Below are 18,016 nucleotides of genomic sequence, written 5' to 3'. Positions count from 1 at the left end.
CTTTGCTCAATCTGCTTGTTTGTGTCTATGGATGGGTTAACAGCTCTGAACTGGAAATGCTCAGAGTTGAGAGATATATAAATCATAAGTATCCAGCAACTGCCCTTCATCATTCATTTTTACTTGTTAGCTAATATGTTACATATAATCTCAGGACTATAATGGACTCTTTAAGAACAAACTGATCATCACTTGTTATTTTATGTCACGATACAAACAAATAGTATGAAGGCATTAGTTACATCTCAGAGATAAAGAAAAATATGACATTGGGGAGTTTGCAGGACTAAATAATGAAAAACATGCCATTCAAACATTTGGCGACAAGAGTAATAAGTGTAAAGACAGTTAAGGTACTGGCAGTCCCACCATAAATATTATATGAAAGACACTATAGGGATTACCCTCCCATGGTCATGTTCTGAGTACAGATGCTGTGCAGATGCGCTGATTTACCCAAACACAGGAAGGGGAAGATTTCCTTTAGAGTCCATGTTCAGCATAAATGACCTAAATCGTGCAAAGTAACAGTCTATTATTCTGCCTTCTGTTATGAAACATTCTGTCCAGTATAAACGTCCTATTATTTTTTTTTTGTACCAGAGTTATACTTCTAGTGTCTATCAACCTTTAAAAAACCTAAATCTAACTGTGTTAACCTTGTCAATCCAGTGAAAAGTCACATCTTCTGGACTACTCTGTAGGTTTTGGATTTGCTGCTGGATCAGATAGCAAGGTCACCAGCAGTGGTCAGATTGTACAAGCCTTCAGCATTGTAGTGCGGAACTTTAGACATTATGGTCACGTGACTACTACTTTGCTATCTGTATTCTTGTACTAGCAGTTTCCAAAAAAAAAAAAAAGTATATACATATCTATAAATATATCTATCTATATATATATCTATCTATCTATATATATATATATATATATATATATACTACCTGTAGCCTCCTGCCTCAAAGCTGCACCCTCTGGTGGTGGGCAGGAAAAGTTTAACAGCAAAAAAACACATGCAAACACAATCTAAGCCATGATCAAGCCACAATTAAAAAAACTGAAGTTTGCTTTTTGTGTTGGCTATAGCAACCTTTACATCTAGCTTTGATTATCATAACACTTTTTCCTTGCTATGCTTCTATTATTCATAAAACAAACACAAATTTATTATATATTATTAAAAGCAGTACAGTGATAGTTTTATTTTGGATCCAGCTTTACTACATCATCCCCCTTTATAGTGGTAAGAAATGAAGGACATTTCATAACATACATTGCTGATACACATAATCACATGCTATAAGTGACTGCAAGGAAATAGACGACTTTGGCCAAATTAAATGCTTTGTGCATTAGGAAAGCGATCAGTAAAGCAGGTTCAAAGGAAAACACTAGTAGGTAAGGATAAAATAATTTTACCTGATTCCCTAAGACGTGGGAAAACTATGCAAAGGCAGGGACATAACTAGAAATTGCAGCACCCCTTAACATACCTTCTCCTATAAATAAGTCTAACAAATAGTATTACCAGACTGTTTCAGGATTGCAGTATAATTTCTTAGCCTTTTTACCACCACAGCAAACAAGAACAAAAAAATATGCAATAGTCAGTTGTAGTGCCAATAATAATAACTATCACATAAGTATTACTGCACAAAATTACTCTATAGACCTAATACAAACTTTGTAACTGAGCTGTCAGTTTTATCAGAAGAGACACTTTCATGCAAGAGAAGAAGACTGTACTAGGCATACAAGGTTAATTTCAGTGCTGGCCAGGATGACCAGAAGTTGTAAGGGCAAAAAACTAATAGACTTTATTGCATAGCATGCAAGGAGGATCTGAGAGTAGCAACAGCAATTCTAATGTTTCAAACCACACATAGTACACGAGGTCTTCTTACCTAAAATATCATAAGTGGTGCACGGTCAGTGTCAACAGCAACCTCTGCAGTTTGCAATATTACAATGATGGATATGTTCACATGCACATAGATTTTCTAAGTTTAAAATGCCACAATATTCCCCCTCTAGGAGTTCCCCTTTCAACCCATCCAATAGCAGCCACATGGGTTGTTATGGTTAAATTGCCACTGCACAAAAGGGTCATTTTAATCCTCCTAAGTGTTCCCTAGCCCTGATAGTATAAATATTGGAACACCTATAAACACACTGTAATTGCAAACAGTAATTGGATAATTGGAGTTTATTCTACTTCCATGACAGCTTCAGTAGTGCTTGGAAGACAAGTTTTGGCACATATGTAGAGCACATTGCCTAATGTTACCAAAACTTTCTGCTTATATGAGCAGACTAATTACCAATAAAAAAGGCAGCAAATAAAAACCTATGGCATAAATGTGGTTAGTATAGTAAACAGTTAATACTATGTCCTGTGTAACAGGGATTATTATATACATGTAGAACAAACAATGTTCCCTAACCTTGCTCAGAAGTTGAAATTGATGTGCAACATAAAATCAATTACAAACAAATTAAATGCTTGGGTAAATCAATATCAATCTTCAAAGTCTAAATCCACCATGGTACACCAGACATAATCCAAAATACTCACTTCAATAATTCACTTGGGGCTACAATTGAGGCTAAATTCTTTTTTGTTACTGAAGGTCTAGTAAATACTACAGTGTTGGTATATGTAACAAAAACATTAAACCGTGCTTTGGCCAAATAATCTATTGCAGACCCGCTGGCAGCTCTCTTTTATAAATTGACTCCATCTTGTCCTACCTGAGGTTCTAACAATGTTAGACTGGATCTCTTAGGAATACAAAATTGCTCCCATTTCAGGCTAATGGCAGATCATACAGTAGCAAACAAGGCAAATATATATTTATACTAGATTTGTATAACATTGCCAGGTTAGTGAACATGAGCTTCACATATGTAACGAACCTAAAACTGACACATTTAATCTCACTCTGTACTAGTGAAGTGTACAAATTAATAGTGCAGCATGTATCTAAAATTACTACACATAGTATAATTATTATATTGTAATTATTTCTAATAAAAACAATAAAAATTATATAAATAAACATCAATGAGGTTTGTAACAAGAAGAAGAAGAAGAAAGTGTAAAACAATGATCCGTTCAACTCAACAATAGAACAAAAGTGATGTACATGCCAACTGAATGTCTAATAAAACAATAAAACTCTTTTGTCAGGTGAAGGAAATATATTACATTTAAGTCTACACTTTTTTTACAAATACAGAAACACATTTACAAAAGCAGATATCATAAAAAAGTCTAGATTAAATATATTTTTCCTAGCTTAAATTTAAGGTGCTTCAAATAAAACCTAGCATGTATTTCTAGATTTACGTACATATAAAATACCTGGATACAAACAAGTCAGTCTGGAACCCTGCCTGGGTGTCCTCAGTGAAGTAGAGGGTGTCACTTATTTGATTGGCGATATATAGGTTTTTGGTATGGAAATTGTTGAAAAGTTTCTAGAACACTATTGTGGCTTGTAGAAATCTGAATAAATGTAAGACTATAAGAAGCTTTGTATATTAGTAGCTGGAGCATGATATATGAAAAAAGATGAACAGTACCTTCTACTTGGAGGTACAAATCCATAAATCAAAAGCATGTCCTTGCCTTTACTACTAGTAAGGATCATAATCCGCTGAATGACTAAGTTAGGCCTTTAGGACTTGCATCTTCCATTGACATAACGACGTCCACCAGTTGGGTCATCCAATTTCAAAATCCAGGTAATAAGGACATCCAATCTAACAAAGCTTTCACTCCGTTTCCAAACTTCTGCAGTCTACTGGGCTTCAGTAAATAGAAGGAACTAGAAGTAGTGTGGAGGTATTGGTGGGAGTCTTATAGGAGGGGCCATATAAATAATAGCTACTGCGGGATGGTGGGGTGTAGCTATAAAGAGGGAGTGTACTAACTTAGACTATCCCTTTAAGATGGCCATATTTTTTGGATCATGTCATTTATATTGATGTTGGATATCTACTATGCCCTTAGGTCTGCAAAGGAAACATTTGAATAAGTGCCGTGTGTTATTTCTTTGTTTGTATGCGGTAGCTATGTGTCTGCATGTCTGCATTTTTTACCATTCAAATTTTGCCTTAGGTAGCCATATGAGGTATTTAACCAGAACCCTCTTGATAAATTATAAAAGTTGATTCTCATTTACATCACAAATTAGATAGGATTATAATATACATTTTTGCTTTTTTTTTTAGGAAAAAAAGCATGGTTGGGATCACACAAGTAATCACACAGAAGTATAAAAAAAAAGTAGAGAGACAAATCCCCATTCACAGAACTAATAAAATGTTTAGCTTCAATTTTTAAGAAATGATAAACTAAATGTAACTGATTTGTGTAGTAAATCTTTGGTTATATCACACCAATAGTTATACGCCAACCTGTCAGCAGACCTCCATTCATCTCTATGATGAACGGAATTTCCTTCAGGGCACTGCTTGTTAGTTCATATTTGCAAATCAGCGAATAGAAAACACAACTGAATCTTGCACCAATTTCTGTGTAACAGGAAGATGAATGGAGATTTACTCACAGCCTGTGATGGGTGACGATGTTGGTGTGTGATCTGCATGACAGCATACGGGTTGCCAATTTTTTTGCAGTAGCCTCAAGGGATCATGGCAGAACAACATAAACCAAACAAACCATCAAAATGAGGAAATATACATAAGCAGAGGTATTTGGCTACAGTTGTCTGTGTCTACTGTATCGTGGGCTCAATGAAACTAATATTTAGCAAATAAGAAAACTAAATGACATGCCACTACAATAATTACCTGTACACATCATCAAAGTTTAATATAAACTGCCCCCTATATAGAAGGTGATATGACCACATACAAGCCACAACAATAACTAAGGGGTGGAAGTTGTGGGGAGTTTGAAGGAGAAACTTAAGTGGCATCTACTGCATCTTAGTGGTCAAATATATAGGTGGGCAGCACCTTTTAGAATATTCTACGAGGTCATGTGATCCAAATCTGACAAGAACATGAGAATAACCTGTGCCCTTATTATGGTTACACTAAAAAAAACTGTATCCTGAACATACAGTATATCAATCTGCAACAACTTTTATTCTACCAGCAGGACAAATACAATTTCCTGGCTTTTATTCAACTTAAACTGAAGTTTTTACCCCCACATCAGCTGTAAGGTACATACCTTGGAAAACAAGGTTTTAAAATAACAGACAATAAATAAGCATATATAGCAACTGTACAAAACTAAGGTCTTGTAAAATTAAGGCCCGTAAGGCTATTGTAACAATAGCAATTTGTTTACAATAATCATAGCAACCTTTCTGCTCACGCTAAGATCCTGAAAGCTGATTCCTGATTGGTTTGACGAATACCAGTACCGCTTTAATATAGCTTACTAATTTCATTAACAAAGTGAAATTTTGTATTTCTTGTAACCAAGATGTAGACTATAGAAAATGCTTTACATATACAGTCCTGTCAGTTTATATCAGGCTATATATGAAAATGCCTTAGGTAATAGTAAACAGGCATATAATAAGATACAGATACTTAACTTCAAAAATTACTGTAATTATTTTTAATGAAATTAAGAATGCCATGTAATAACCAAACTCTGTTTAGCCATTCCGTGAATTTTAAGTACACAGAAATGTTCAAAGCAGCGCCATACACCTGGTAAAAAAGTTCAAGCAGCCTGGCCATTAGTTGGGTGTCAATCTAGCTGTCCTTCCGGTATTTAGGAAATCACTAATATTTTCTATATTTTTTAAACAGGGCCCATGAAAGGACATTCTAGGGCATCCTGTAGCTGATATGGAATAAATAGTTATTAATCTAACAGGCATAATTCAGGAAAGTAGGTACACAAATGGTTCTCCTCTTCACCTGGGCTGATTTCGTAATTTAATCGATCCTAATAGTGCAGCTAATGTTTAAGCATCATTTAAAGTTGCATCACAAATTGATAAACTTTCAATGTCACCTATGTTTTTCTAAACAGATTATAGCTCCGTGTTGGTAAATATCACATTGCACAAAGGAGCTTAATGTAAACTTTCAAACTGTCTTGGCATCCTAAAAGCTTTTAGGTTGACCATAGAGACATTGATAAAAACTTGCAGGAACATTGATATCAACTGGGAGGAACTGATTCTACTATCAACCATGATTATTTCAAACCAGTTACATTCTACAGTTTGGAAGATGAAAAACCCTACTCACATGAAGCCAGTGGATAGCCACATTTTATTTATTATCTTCTAATTTCAAATACGAGTGAAGCCAGGGTGTAGTAATATTTTGCTGTGTTGCCCTGCCCGGTGAACTCCCTGTGTGCAAGGGATTGGCTCAATTCAGTGAACCTTTTTCTCTTGACATTTGGAGTTCCACTGGTACCCCCAATCCTTCATCCTATGGTAGGTTGTCCACTCACATATATCATTTCAGATCTGGTCATTGTTTGGTTAGGGTTTAGCATTCACTATTAGTGTCAGGAACCTAGAAGAAGATTGGCTCCGTGTCTTCCCCCATGGATATTTGGAATTAACAATCTCTGGTTTATTGGTGATGTTATGGCTATCTACTGGCTTCCTATGAGTAGAGCTGGGGTTGTAATGTATGATCAATTGCCCTGTCCTGTAATCTCCTTGTGTGAAGGTTTTCAGCTTGATTGACTGAACCATTATTTTCTTTTTAAATTCTGCAGTGAGGGTTATTACCAAAAGTTGTGCTGGTATGGCAATACTCCTGTAACAGAGAACAAAGGGCAACTGCTCCAACCAAACTGACTTTTCTGGGCAATTATTGCCCCTAGGGTGACCTGAGTGGTTTACTTACCACATGTAGTTCCTAGCTGTCATCAGAACATATTGAAAAAATAATGGACAGCTGTATTTCTTTTACCTTCATCTGGAGCAGTGTTACTCAACCAGGTTTCCGTGGAACCCTAGGGTTCCTCCAAAAGTTGCTAGGAGTTACTTGGGCAATGAACAATTTTACCTCTCAGATCAGTTTTAGTGACACCTATGATCCCTTAGGCTATCTTTAAGGGTGGCATTCTTTCTATTGACTAGCAATGTACAATGATTTCTTCTCACTGACTACCACATTAACATACCGTGAGCTGTGGATATAGTAATTATAGAATGGGTTTCCTGAAGACCTAAAAGTTTTTTCAATAGTTACCCTTATTTTAAATGTAGAAAAAAGGCTGATCTATAGTATGCATTGCAATTATTATTATTATACTATCATTATTATTATGCCATATTTTTATATAGCGCCAACATATTACGCAGCGCTTTAGTTATGTCACAAGCAGTCCCAATAATGTCTAAATTTCAGCCTGATAACAGAAAATAACTTTAGGCTCTTTCAGTAGATTACAATGTATACCATTCTGTCCTAAATATGATGCACCATCATTCACAAATGCCAAACCACTGGTACTTTTATTGCGTCTTACTATCACCCACAAAATATGTGTACTGTACACAGCATAAGCACATCCAAGGTGTACGACAATGCACAAATCACAGCTTTGCTGACATCTGTTGCTGCATTCAGGCAGAGTAGTTAATTACTACTGGCAAAGAATCCAGGGCTAGTATGGGAACAATCCAACCCTCCAAGCTGTCTGTTACTCTTGTCTGTAACAGATTCATATAAAAATCAAGTGATATGTGCCTTTGGCATCAACAGAACATCTCTTTCCAGGCATGTGGTGTACACAATAGGCACACTTGCTCTGCAAACTACTACACCACAGTCAGCTTATTATAAAAATGAGCTCCAGACTGCCAGCAGATTGATTTTATGCTCTTTTCTTTTCCTTTTTTTTTTTTTTCAAAGTATCCCTTTGTTTCATCAAAAACCACATTGTATAGAGCATTGTACCACCAGGCAAGGCTGGCTACATAGCAAGATGTTGCTTTACAATGCTTAGAAAACTGGATGTAAAAGGCACTCCGCCCCTATTTTGTCTTTACTTTCACACCATGACACAAACTACACTTTTCAGCTATCTTTTACACTAAAATTCTCTAGGAAAGAATTAGTTGCCTGTTATCAAAAAGTACATTTAAAAGTCCCAAAATGAAAACAAATATAATAATGACTTTTATTATTCTAGAACTCTGTTTTGTGCTAAATGCAGCATATTGAAAACCTGAATTACAAGTTGTAATTTGTTAGATGTGTATACTGTGCATGTTTATAGAAAAATACAGCACCAGGTAGAAATAAAAAAAAAGCATTACCCAGTATTTGGCATAGCAACAAGCTGGCAGACTTTATATTGTCTAATACCCTACAAGCCTTAACTTAATGCGCTTTAATGCGTGAAAACACCCAACATTTATCCGGTAAGAAGTTACTTTGCTATCCACCAGCTTTGCAGGCGGAACACTGGCAACAAAAGAAGATTACACAGAACAGCAAGCACTTAATAACAAGCTCTTCTTAACTCTTGATGGAGTTTGGATGTCATTTTCGATGTGTGCAAGGTAACTAAGTATTGTGCCTCTACTATGCTAGTTACACATAACATCACTAAAGAAACTCTAAAACCTGCAGGCTTTGGTAATGGTATGGTCTGCCTTTCCTATAAAGGGTTAATATTACAAATATTACAGTATAAGAGACACAGGTTAGATACATCACATCATTTTCTCCAGGGGATATTTTCTAAAATATAGATAGCAGGTACAGACCTGCTATTTAAAAGTAAAAAAACACATAAAATACATATCAACACCTGCCAAAAAAAAAAAAAACTGAAAAAAATTGTATATTGTTAATTGTGTAAGTTTCATGCGTAAGTTTCCAAACAGTTTTTTTTTTTTTTTGTTTTTTTTAAAGGGTCTGAAATATTTATAAGGGAAATGCAAGAAATGCCCTAATATAGGATTCTTGTCTCTAAACACACTTCTAAGGTTTACTGAGGACTTGAATGTAATCCAGCAAAGCAAAAAGCTTCAGGGTTAGGAGTGCCTGAATGTGACTCGAAACATTAGAGAAGTGCTGCAGTCTGCACAGAAAACTGCGTCTTGTTTGGAATCAGTGGAGAAACATGCAACATAGGGTTGTATTTAGTGTTCTCAATAGAAATACTTTAAAACCCATAGAAGACTATCATTTGTCAGAGGCTGAAGCATGCAAGGTTTATTCCTCACCTGTGCTTCTGTAGAAGTGAGAGTTACAAGGTGCTGAAATCCTGAATGATCCAATGGTTTCGTAGCCTCTCACAGTCCAGTCCACAAAGTGCTTTGAAACCCAGCTGAGCCATTCACATGTCTGTCCTCTCATTCACTGGTTCAGGAGTTAGGAGCTCCAGATCTAGGGCTGACTCATAAGGCAGGACAACTCTTCAAGGTCCTAGTGCCTTTCTGACATAAACCAGGTGTGTGTTTCAAATTCTTTTTTTCTTCTTCTTCCCTCTCTGTTCGGAGAATGCAGAGATTATCCAATTTTAATACGATTGATATCTACGAAATGAGACAATAGCACGGCTTGCGCATAAAAATTCCGATCTCGAACGCATCCTCCTCTAGTCTGCAGAAGAGCGGCTGATAATAACCCCCTATAGTGATGGTGGGGTTTAAACTGGGATTACGTCTCGACCTATCAGCTTCAGCCCGGCAGTGGTGTTTTCAAATAATCACTAGTCAAAATGATTTAACCCTTGATACACTGCAGAGAATGCAGAGAATATTGTGAAGAGGAAACAAGCTAGGCTGTTTATTTTTACATTTAGGCTAACAAATTGATTTATTTTCCCACGTCACATTAATACTGTTGGGCTTTTCATAACAGTGCTTGTAGAAACAAAACTGCTATTCCGCAGAGCTTGCATTCATCAACATTTAGTTCCTTTATTTCAGATGGTAACAGAAAAAAAAGTGATACCTGTACCATGTTCCAATATCATATCTCTACCAGCAGCAGAGCTTACAATCTAATTGTATTACTGCAATGGATAACAATAATGGATTTAGAATTAAATAGAAAATTCTGCTTTATCCAACAATGTCCTGGTCTCACCATCTTTATGTGTCTTTGTAGAGGAAATAAAAATAAAACATAGGGACATTATATGACCTCAATGGCAAAGGCTTCCCTGCTGGAAATACATCCAAGAGTTCAGTGGAGACAGTAAGCCATAAACAGTTATTTTAAATATGCGAGGGCTCACGCACTCTGGTAATTCTTAATATTGGTAGAAAAGAAGTAATAGTTGCTACTGATTACTGCATCAGCTTTACTTATTGGAGCATTATACTAAATATAACTATAGGGGTGAAATCAGTAGATAAGATTACTCTTTAGGCAAGTCTGTGACCAAAATAAAAAAAAAAAAATGCGATCTTAAGTGCCTGAATCATTTTCCAAATATCTTATCTAGGTCCTAAACATTGAGTGAGTAAGTTCCAAGCGCGGTTGTTATGTAAGCTGTGTCACATACCCATCTTGTGCAGTGGAATGAAAAGAAAGGAGCATTTCTACCAGCATTTCTACGGCTGATTCTCATTCTCTTTAGCACTGGATAGAGTGAGGGGGCATTAGAAATTCAGAGAAATTATATGTCATAAAGTTTAATTTGTAGGCTTTTTTTACTTCCTGTGTGGTTACCTGGACAAAAAAATATTTTTTGGGGATATAGATGGCTCAGGTATATTGTTTCTAATAGAACAAAAAGGCAAGGTTTTAGGGTAGGGCAAACTGGGCAATTGCCCAGGGCCTCATCTTTCAATGGCATGGGTACAGATAGCTGGAATACTGGACATTTGGGACCCCTACTTCATATTTGGCCCTATTTTGGCTAAAACAATCCCCCAAAAATGGGAGGCCCATCTGACATTTTATTTGGTCAAAATGACAGTAAAATCAAATCTCCAGGCTCAATTCACAAATGAGGATAGATATCTTGATTTTCATTATTTTGTACATGTATTTTTGTGACTTTTAAATGTCATTAAATTTGAATGAAAATAAAGCAGTTGGGGCTTCCTCGCACTGGTGAACCATGCCTGCGGGCAACATATGAATGTAATATCTCACCTACAGACACCAATAGGGAATGTATGGGGGCAGTAGTGAGTAGTGAGTGAGTATATTGACACATTGGTTTATTAAGAACCAGAGTTTGGGGTGACTAAACAGCTGGCAAGGTGGGGAAAAACTGTCCCCACTGACTTTATGTACTTACCCTGTTTCCTATTCTGATGTTTAGCTTTGTGAATTGAGCATTATTTAGATCTCCAATCAAAGCCCTAACTTCCCCCTTCAACCCCATCCATTCAATAGCATTCAAAAAAAACCCCAAAACAAAAACCCTGCAAAAATTAAAGTTGGGCAGCTTAATTCTCACATAAGTTCTCCACCTGTGTCTTCTTTGTGATATCATGTTGTGAAAACTTCCAGAGCCTAATAGGACCCATCCAGCCATGTAGCGGAAAAACTAATTCTGGAAATATTTATATTTAGCCTGATCACCATGTTTGAAATTATTGCTATTTTTGTATTTTATTGTCCCTCTTCACCCTATTTATAAAGTGGTGATCAGCCTGATCTTAATATCTGTATAGACCACTAGTGTTCACTACTTAGAAAAATATGAATTCCTAGGCCACAATGTGGATCCCTGCTCTTTCGTTTAAACACCCTAAATGCCACTTTTGCAAGGATCATCATTTTAAAAGTGGTTATCAGCAGCTGTAATACAAAATCATTAGAAAATTGATTGCTGCAACAAAAAGTGGTCATGGTAAGACAATCAAAGCACTGATCACTGCTGGATGGGATCTGATTGTCCTTTAATTAATATGGCATTAAAAATGTGGCAAACAGATGAAGAAGTGGAGAATATAAAGACCTCTAGGTGTAGCTTGTGATCACTGGCCATAGGAAGATGAAGATATTTAGTGTATTTCTAGGTCATTGTTGGCATGACATCTGCTTTCTTATATTGTCTGGCCCCGGCAAATAATAATCTATAGATAGGTAGAGATGACTGATGGTAATCCTATTTCAAAGGTTGACCACATTTCTGAGTGGCTCATACATAAGCAAGTCATATCCGTTCATATAATTGAAGTTGGTTCTCATTTAGACATTTTAGAGGGTTCCGACTAGTTGGTGCTTCTGTGAGGTCATGGCAGTGGCTCACAGCCAATCAGCTTCCTTTTGGCTGCTCTTTCACAAGCTACTAAGTGAAAACATGGGCTTTACAAGAATTTCCCAAGATGATTGGAACATGGGAATTTGAAACTGAAAACCTCACAATTCTGACATTGTGGCTTAGAAATAAAAGCATTTCTGCTAGGTTTTACTGAGCCCTATAAAGTGTTTACCCATGCGAGCTTATTGGGTAAGGCAAAGGCCATTCTGCTGGAAGATTTCATTTCAATACACGCAGATCTGACTGGTTTCTAAAAGTTACGGCTAATTATACAAATCTCATCCCATAAATTCTCTTTGTACAACTTTAACTGCAGATTTTCAGATGATGTTTCATATGCTTATAAGTGTATCCCTATAGAATGAAGAAAAATAAAGTTATAGAAAACAGTACTTTTTGTGTGGGTACACACTTGCAATAATTATCGTTGAAAACAAACGGCTAACAACCGATCATCCAATATTCATTAACAAAAAAAGTGCACAACAACTGACCAACAACGCTGACAAACAAGGATTGTCGCTGGAAACGAATGACTGTCCTGGCAGGTCTGATTGAGCGACGATCACTCTTTATCTATCGTTTGTACGGTTGTTCAGTGATCGGGGATGTTTCTGCATTACACTTTCTCCTTTACATGTCACTTCCTGCATCGTTCAAACGATTGTATCAAAGGTGTGTACATTATTGGTGAATTATATTTGAGCAATCGTATTGTTACAACATGTACAGAATTGTGCATAAAACGATCCTTCAAATTAATCGTGCATAATCGTTAGTCTTTTTCTAACGATAATTATTACACGTGTGTACCTAGCTTTGGAGAGTGCTTAGAGAGAGCTGCATTGACACATTTCCTCTGCTTCACTCATACTGTAAATCTGTGCTATCTGCATTTCTTACACTGCTGAGTGATTAATCCTCCACTATTCATCAAATAACTAGTTATCAGGGAGGAGTTTTCATATAAGGATACAAAGTCCTGCCTCTACCAACATGGTTGCTTCTACAGAGACAAAGGCATTGTAAGTCAGCTATGGGAAAAGATCAGTGGCTGGGAAACCATACTGGTAAGAACTCCTTTGCCCTCTGGAAGTTTTTGTTTTGTGGCAATGCTTTAAAATATCTTTTTAACATCAAACATGAGTGATCCTGCTCATCTAACTCATTTGTTGTTTTATGTTTCTCAACAAAAGTATTACTTGAAAAGAATTCCATGCTGAAAATGTGGGAACACCTTGGATTCACTGTTTCTTGGCCTTCATAAACAAATGGCACTTGGTGCAGTGACTGCAGAGATAAGATCACTAGCACATATAGAGCTACCATTGCTTCTGTTGTGTTAGTTTGTATAATGTATATATTGATGGTTCTCTTGTTATCCTTACTATAACAGCATGTTTTAGAGTCTAAAACAGTGGAATGATTTTCTTACCATTCATCTGTTTCTGCTTGACATTTGCCTAATCAAAGACTGAGGGTGGTCAAAAGTCATTTTTCCTCTTATACGTTTTACTGCTGCCAGTTTAAGAGAACACGCACAAAAAAAAAAAAAAAAAAAAAAAGGAATTAAAAACCAAGTTACATCATACTACTTTAAAAGAAGAAAGGAAATAGGTGTCTGGAGAGGGAGAGACAAGAAGAAACAGAGAGAGAGAGAAAGAATATGGAAAAATCACTATTTTATTCAAATATATATCACATCTATGTGGTTGTGCTATCACGGCTGCATAGAAGTGAACTGGGGCATAGATTTCCCCCTTCTTGAAATCTAGTTGCAAACTATTTTCGGACTTTCTACACTGGCTGTATGGATACATTGAGACAGCCAAACAACTAGCATTTTAAAAAAGATGTTAACATTGGCACTCCCAGGCTTATTTTCAAGTATATAAAAAAATTATAAATTTTTTTGTATGTTTGCCATGATGCCTTACTGGTAAAGTTTTTTTCTTTTTGTAAGTTTTTTGAAAAGTTTTTTACTTGAGTATCATGCCAGTAACAAGTCCCACAGATAGGCAGCCCAACAGCCAAAGCACTCACATGGCAGGCTGACAGTGCTGACACTGTCACCTGAAATGGTAGGTTCTCTTATTGGCAGCATCACCTCCATTCTCAAAAATTCTAAAAAAAAAAAAAAAATTAAAAAATTTTGAGGCATTATTGTAATAATGCTAGATTAATGGTTACCATACACTTTAATGTCTCATTTAGACCCACAGTATGCATTGCAATAATGCACATAACATACCACACTGCAGTACCAACTCAACACACTAGGCATTGCCCCTTGCTGCAGTGCACAATGAGAAATGTTTTATTTTTTTAAAAGTGAATGAGCAGCCCAAAAATGTTCAATCGGTTGTCCTAGTGAATTGATGCATCATATAGATCTAAAGTTACATTTAGCAAATATTTTCCGGCCACAGTTTACTTTTCACTTACAAAAAATTTACCCTATACCTAACAACATAAAAATATTTGAAAATGTCTTAAAGCTTCTCAAAAATATCATTTTGGTCTGTCTGAGCCCCCTAGTGGATGAAATGATAACACACCATAAGAGTGTCTGGGCAATTATAACAAAAAACCCCCACTGTCAATTGTCAGACACATCAACTCCCACTCTTCAAGGACAAAAAGACAATTAGAATAAAAAGCCATTATTTTCACAGTAGCCTGTGTTTTATTCTCTTCCCTGTGTCTTTTCCTCTTTCTGTCCTTCTGGACTGTTCATTATAGAATTACTACATTGTGCATTGTGCCAGAGCCTACTGCAGTCTTCATTTCTCACTGCTTATTTATAGCATCCTTGTCTGGTCTCGTGAATGGCACCCGGCGCTCAAGACTGTATCCTGACATGCTGAAGATAAGAGGCCCTGTGGGAAGTAAATAGTAGCTTTAACTCCTTTGCTGCTATTGGTACACCAAGGCGTACAATTGCATTAAGATAAAGCAGGCAAGAGACTAATAGTCATTACACAAGCTGAACAAAGTTTGTTTTTTTGTAAATTTATTCTAAGAATGATAACTATGTACATTACATTAAGATGTGTGTTCTCTCTATGAGTCCTATGCGCATTTCATTATATATTTTTTTGATTGGTTCCAGATATACTCTTTGGCAAGACCTTTGCAGTGAAGATATGCTTATATTTAAAAAAAGAGAGAACAAATGTAATAAATTATGTCTGTATATTTTATGTCCATTTAAAGGCAAAATAATCCCATCCAATTTTTATCTTTAAGCTACTCCTTAGTAACAGCATAAATACTCACGATACAACGTTGTCCAAATTTGTTTTGCGCAATCTTTACTTACATGCAACCGTGCATTTTTGATATGCAGTGTATAACATTTCCATTACTCTATGCCATCAGCTGCAATTTCATAGCAGACTAACAGTTGCAGCATTTGCACTGGTGAAATAGGAACTAATGGTAAAAAAAGAATAAAAAGTATGTGGTCCATCACTAAAACAAAACCATAAAACAGGCATTGAGTAAGTAAGGGGGTATATAAATGTAAGGGGGTAATTTGGAGTGTATTAGGATTAGACGCTGGCAGTGCAAAAAGCAAATTGTACCTAACACTGTTTTTACCAAGTAGACAGAAGCAGTGTTGCTGAATTTTCCATGTACAAAGAGGGATAAACATAAGAATACTTTCATCTTCACTCAAGCATTAGGCAACTTGCCTTTAATCTCTTTGGCCATTACTTTTGTCTGTTGCCATTCCTGGCACATGTAGCGGGTTGTATGTAGAAAATTTAGCATAAAGGGTGCACAGATTGCAAACTGACACTCTGATTCAATAAAGAACTCAACTGAAATGGTTGTCAAAACATTGTTTAATGTAAACCTGCCACTGTGTAGGGATGGAAAGTTTCCAGTGTGGATATGATAGAAGTAAAAACTTGACAAAGCTCTTCCTCATTTTATTCAAAATAAAGTCTAAGCTGAAGGTGGGCATTGTGTCAGTAAGAGGAACGGTGCTCTCATGACTGTGGAAGGAATGGCTCCCTTGCATCAGTGGGAAGAATGTTTCCCTTGCATCAGTGAGTGGAAGAGTGCCCCTACCGACCCTTGTCATTGGGAGAAATGATGTCCCTGTTCCAATTGGAGAAATGTTGCCCCTGGGCAGTGGGAGCAATAATATTGGGGTATATTTGCACTTTTTTTTCGTTTTAGTTCATTTTATACAAGCAATTTTATTTTTATGGTTGTGCTACAGTGTCTTTTTATATATATATATATATATATATATATATATATATATATATATATCCGCACCATGCACACAAAGATGTACATAGATCTTCCCTGTCCATATATGAAGCATGAGAAAAAAAAACTTGCAAGTGGGTCATTTCTGCACTGCAAGGGTCACAAGTAGTTCTCTTTTGCGGTGTTCTTCAAGTTTCAATTTAACACACACCATCCGCACATTACACATAAGTATACACATAACTGCAATTGTAGCCCTACCTGCTTAGTATTGATTAGTAGCATGCAAAGGTATTCTTTGCACACCCATCTAGTTGATGGTCAGACATCCACAACTACACATAGGGGACCTAAAGCAATGATATTTTGAATTTTTAGTCTTCAGTCTGCAGAAACATGGATGAGGCTTACCTGTAAGAAGTATATAGGGTATATAGGGTAATATACTGCCACTGTCTGTACATGTCTCCAGGTCTACAGTCCATTTATTTATCATACTGTAACAGGAAATCATTACAAATCATTCTTATATGCAATTCCCCAAAACATACAGGGTAATGTGGAAAATTCTACAATACAATAAATAATATTACAGTATGGTGTACAGATCATAAATTACAATGTTTGTGCTTACCTAATGCAGAGTTGTTTGTTATATTGCAGCCATATTAGGGTCCACATATGCTGCTCAGCTTGTATTTATTATAATGCTCCCTCATATGTAGTTGTTTAGACTCCAAAAATTGTTATAAACACTACAGTACATTACAAGTTATAGAAACTGTAATAAGTAAGAAAAACAAAGTTCTTTGCTAATACAAGTAAAGTTTATATAGGGAGAATTAGTCATAGAGTTCTATCCTAATAAATTCTTAGATAAAATATTCTGTGTACTGAGACATTTGAATTTATTACCATGGCTTTAACACAGAAAAGGGTGTACTATGGCTGATTAATAAAATAGGACACTCCCAGGGCTTTCCCTTCTCACTGCCACCCAGAAATATGTGGTGAATATTCACATAAACATACATGCATTTATTGTGTACCACAATACAAACATAAAGGACACAATCTGCACATCACACACAAATATACAACTTGCTGCATTACACACTTTACCATACACATAATCTGCACACAAATAAGACTGCATTACATACATAAAAATACACACAAACATGCCTGCACCATACATACCATCACAAGCCAAGTTTATACTAAATTTGCAGAATATGAAGGTGAAGAAGGTAAGTTCTCCCTTCCCTGTGGGCTGTAGTTTCTGGATTGTGGGCAGAGCCTGGTTCTGTGCTATGTTGTGAATACCTAATATGAAAACCTGCCTACCCATTGCATAATAATTTAGCCTTTAACGCTTTAATTTAACCTACCCAAAAAAATTAACCCAACCCTCTTAAGTAACTTAAAGTGTGTCTATCTGTTTTGCATCATGCGATCACTTGATTAAATAAAAATAAATAAAGGCTTTTATTATTTTAAAGCCATATTTGGACAGTCATTGTTGTCAATTGTTAAAAAAATGATTGGCAGGGTGGGCTTTTTATTGATTGCCTGACAATTGTATTG

The 18,016-nt window shown here is 36.2% G+C and overlaps 1 protein-coding gene across 3 annotated transcripts in view; it reads right to left on the bottom strand.

Moving 5' to 3' along the window:
- The window catches only part of NGF (nerve growth factor), a 57,604-nt gene extending 48,030 nt beyond the window's left edge, over positions 1-9,574 (bottom strand). For all 3 annotated transcript variants that reach the window (XM_072426395.1, XM_072426376.1, XM_072426386.1), the window contains exon 1: positions 9,198-9,574. The gene's annotated coding sequence lies outside the window, so the exon portion shown is untranslated. The remainder of the gene's footprint in view (positions 1-9,197) is intronic.
- Between the last annotated feature and the right edge of the window lie 8,442 nt (positions 9,575-18,016).

The sequence above is a fragment of the Pyxicephalus adspersus genome, chromosome 1, assembly GCF_032062135.1.
Source record: "Pyxicephalus adspersus chromosome 1, UCB_Pads_2.0, whole genome shotgun sequence".
NCBI lineage: Eukaryota > Metazoa > Chordata > Amphibia > Anura > Pyxicephalidae > Pyxicephalus > Pyxicephalus adspersus.
The sequence above is the reverse complement of the archived record's forward strand: the minus strand, read 5'-3'. Positions and strand labels throughout refer to the sequence as shown.